Source organism: Lipotes vexillifer, unplaced genomic scaffold (genome assembly GCF_000442215.2).
Source record: "Lipotes vexillifer unplaced genomic scaffold, Lipotes_vexillifer_v1.1 scaffold235, whole genome shotgun sequence".
Classification (NCBI taxonomy): domain Eukaryota; kingdom Metazoa; phylum Chordata; class Mammalia; order Artiodactyla; family Lipotidae; genus Lipotes; species Lipotes vexillifer.
In genome coordinates, this window is record NW_006791020.1 from 1,572,561 (window position 1) to 1,577,150 (window position 4,590).

Below are 4,590 nucleotides of genomic sequence, written 5' to 3' on the forward strand. Positions count from 1 at the left end.
TATCTGAAGAAGTTTCCCTAATAATCTCAAATTCACTAGCTTTCTCAGAGTTACTTATAGTTCTCTTGACTGGCATCCAGATAAATGTTTATGTTTTCTAGGAATTCTGAGAAGTGAAACAAGGGTGGTTATGTGATCACTGACGGTCACACACATCTCAGGATGCTCTCTTATGACACTTTCCAGAAGTCCTAAAAAAAACTAAAGTGTCCCCACTTTTCAGAGGACTATCTGTAGGGTTTACCACTAGATCTATACCTCTCTTCTTCCTCTCTGTCAAGTATATGAGAATAGATTCATATTTAGCTGCTGAGATAAACTTGAATACCTAACCCGTAATAATGTAATCAAATCTAATTGAACATGGCAGAAAGGGAAAAACAAAGCAAGGCAGCAGGACAGGTGCAGAGGAAAATAAATGGTATAACTCCTGAAAAATAGCTGTGTCTTTAAGATGCTTTAATTTTAAGTGAAATATATCAAAATGCATTGCATTAAATCATAGGAATATGTTTCTGTGTTAAGCATAAATTTATAAACATTGGCTCTTATATGAGGTCTTTTCACTTTAAGAAAACTTAAAATGTATTAGATAAAAAAATTAAAATGTATAAAACACTTAACATAGAAGAAAACTATTTGTTTTAGTGAAGATTCTTACCTTAGCAAAAGGTTTTATTAACAGGATAGCTTGAGAAGTCTAAAAATAAATCATTAGCTGGAATAACATAAATTTTTAAAATCCAGTTCAAATTTAAGGTCAATGAAAATAAAGATGTAGTATCTCAAATTATAAACTACTTGATTTAGAAAAATTTGATTTGTATGCAACATCTCAGTAACGCAACTTTGTACAAGTAACAGCAATAGTATTTTGAGATGATTTGCCTTATCCCTGAATTAGGTTTTTGTCTTTTAGTCTCGTAAGGAGTACTAAGGACAATTGAAGTATTGTTACATTGCAGAGATCTCAGAGACAAGGCAATCATAGTTTGTCCATCTGATAGTCTGATCAGATGAGAATAAACTATAATGAACTACATGAAATCTAATAATGGATCACAGTTTAAACCAAGCATGGTTTCTGGATAATCAATTTTGTTTGTTTGGAGAAATTGTGAGACTGTGAGGATCACAGTGATACAGCAGAGGAGCTTGAAGCAGATTTATGGTATATAGGAGTCATTTCTTATTCAACTTGAGAAACAGTTGCTCTGATTCTGGAAAGTGGGAAGGGTCCTATTTGATTATCAATTGCTGCGTGAAAAATCACTCCTAACCATGGTGTTTTAAATAATTCAGTTTTATTTGTCCATGATTCCATGTGTCAGAAATCTAGACAAGGCTCAGCTGGGAGATTTTAATGACCCTTATGGATTGACTAAGATATCTTATGAGATAGTGGTGAGAGGAAACAATTTATATGATCAAGCCATGAGACATGTGACCCCATTAGAATATAGAGTGAATATTCAGGATTCATTGGAGATAAATTGGTATATGTAGCATAGTATCAGATTGCATAGGGTGTTAAAATCAGACAGATGAGTATAGATTTGATGTGAAAGCAAATGGGTAACCATTGGACCTTGGAGGCCAAAGAGGAGCATAAGGAATATAATGCTTAAAAAAGCTTAGTTAGGTAAAGAAACGAATGATGGATATATTGGAAAAGAAACAACCTGGGATTAGGGCAACCACTCAGGAAGCTGTATCTAAGCTCGAGCATAATATATACTAGTACTTTATAAGTCAGGAACACTCTAATTTCTGTCTGGTTGTTGGTAAAGGAAAGACAGAGCTGGATAATAAAGTGGTAAAAACAGATTTTATTAAGGATTGTTGTAACAAGGGAGAAAGGACCTCAGTATAGAACCAGGCTCAATTTCAAATATAGCATGGACAATTGGGAATTTATAGCCAATGTGCAGGGTGGGGATTTGTGGCTGGAAAATAACTGAGTAAATAGCAAGAGTAGGGGGGGATTCTGTCTAAACCTACCTAGAAGCATTCTTACTGAAGGCAGACCAGGGTGATCAGACATCACCTGGGGGTAGTGGAGGTTGAGGAACCTGATTATATATTAAGGGTGATGAGGTAGGAGAATGGGGAATTCAAGCTAAACCAATGTAGCAGGATTCTTGATAAAACTGGACAGTGAAAAGACAGAAACAAAAGTCAGAAAGTTGAGAAGTATTTGAAAGGTTCAGGGAACCTGGATAGAATTTAATGAAGGAAAGAACATTTGTCACCATAATTCTGAAATTATGGAGGACGAACCATCATCTTCTATGGGCATCAGTTATTTGTGTGGTGAGGCAGTGCTGGCTGCTCAATACAACTGCAAAATTTTTGGGTTTTCTGGAGACAAATTATTCTAAGTATTACAAAGCAAGATGATTTGGTTTTTAATTTGGGGGGGGAACCAAATAGAAATTTATATATTTTTTTCCATTCATCCAATAGAAATATGAATTACTCTGTGTGATAATGAGGTTTTTTGGTGTATTTCATCTATATCATATATCATTTTCTTAATTTATAGTAGTATCCTATCATGTGCTCTAAATAAATTAGAAAATACAATTTTCACTTTTGTCAAAAGCTGTTTTTGCCTCTTTTGAGATGATCATATTACAGTAATTCCCCGACATATGAACCCTCAAGTTGTGAACTTTCAAAGATGTGAATGTGAGTTCCATTAACATCAGGCGTGAGTGAAATTGCAGCTTGCCCTCTGTCTCCTATTGCTGATGATCCTTCAGCTCTACCATCTCCCACCTCTTCTCCCTCCTCCAGTCAGTAACTCTCTTGCCTGTTGACCCAATGCCAGCTCCTGTATGCCAGCTATTGTACTGTACTACTGTACTTTTCAAGGTACTGTACTGTAAGATTAAAAATGTTTTCTTTATTTTTCTTTATTTTTTATGTTTTATTTGTGTGAAAATATAAAACTATTACAGTACAGAACTATATAGCCAATCGTGTTAGGTAGGTATCTAGGCTAACTTTGTTGGATTTACAAACAAACTGTACTTATGAATGTACTCTCAGAATGGAACTCATTCATATATAGGGCCCTTACTGTATACCTATTCTTAATGAAACACCCTTGCACCCCTGGGATAAATCCCACTTGATAATGATGCATGCTATTTTTAAAGTATTGTTAAATTCATTTGCTAACATTTTGTTGAGGATTTTCTCATCTATGTTCATCAGAGATACTTGCCTATAAATTTTTGTGTGTGAAGTTTATTTGGTTTTGGTATCAGGGAAACTCTGGCCTTGTAGAATTAGTTCAAAAGCATTCCTTCCTCTGAAATTTTTTTGTTTTGTTTTTTGTAATAGTGTAAGAAGGATAGATGTTAACTCCTCTCTAAATATTTGGTAGAATTCACCTGTGAAGCCATCTGCTCCTGGGCTTTTGGTTTCTGTTGGGTGGTGGGGGGGGGAGTTGACTTATTACTGGTTCAATTTCATTATTGGTAATTGGTCTGCTCATAATTTTAAATCCTCCTTGGTTCAGTCTGAAGAGATTTTACATTTCTAGAAAGTATTCATTTCTTCTAGGTTGTTAGATTTTATTGGCCTATAATGATTCCTAGTAATATCTTATGGTCCTTTTCATTTCTATGGTTCCTGTTGTCACTTCTTTTTCATCTCTCATTTTATTGATTTGGGCCCTCCTCTCTTTTTTTCTTGGTGAACCTGGTTAAAGATTTATCTTTTTTTTATGTTTTCATAAACTAATATCTTAGTTTCACTAATCTTTTGTACTGTTGTTTGAAACTCTATTTCATTTATTTCTGCTCTGATATTTCTGATTTCTCTTATTCTACTTTTGGTTTTGTTTGTTCTTCTTAATCTGGTTCTTGTAGGTATAAACTTAGGTTGCTAATTTGAGATTTTTCTTGTTTCCTGAGGTAGAACTTTATCACTATAAAATTCCCTCTTAGTACAGTTTTGCTGTATCTCATAGATTTTATATAACTATGTTTTCATTTTCATTTGTCTCCAGGTGCTTTTTATTATTTTTATTTCTTCAGTGACCTATTGGTTGTTTAATAAGTGTTTAGTTTAGCCTCCACATATTTGTGTATTTTTTGCAGTTTGTTTCTTGTAGTTGGTTTCTAGTCTCATAATATTGTGTCTGGAAAAGATTCTTTTCTTTTCTTTTTTTTTTTTGCGGTACGCGGGCCTCTCACTGTTGTGGCCTCTCCCGTTGTGGAGCACCAGCTCTGGATGCGCAGGCTCAGCGGCCATGGCTCATGGGCCCAGCCGCTCTGTGGCATGTGGGAACTTCCCGGACCGGGGCACAAACCCATGTCCCCTGCATCAGCAGGTGGACTCTCAACCACTGCGCCACCAGGGAAGCCCTGGAAAAGATTCTTGATATAATTTCAATTTTCTTAAATTTACTGGGGCTTGTTTTGTGGCCTAGAGTGTGATCTATCCTGGAGAATGTTCCATGTGCACTGGAAAAGAACGTGTATTCTATTGATTTTGTTCGGAATGTTTTATATATATATATATATATATATATATATATATATATATATATATATATATATATATATATATATATAT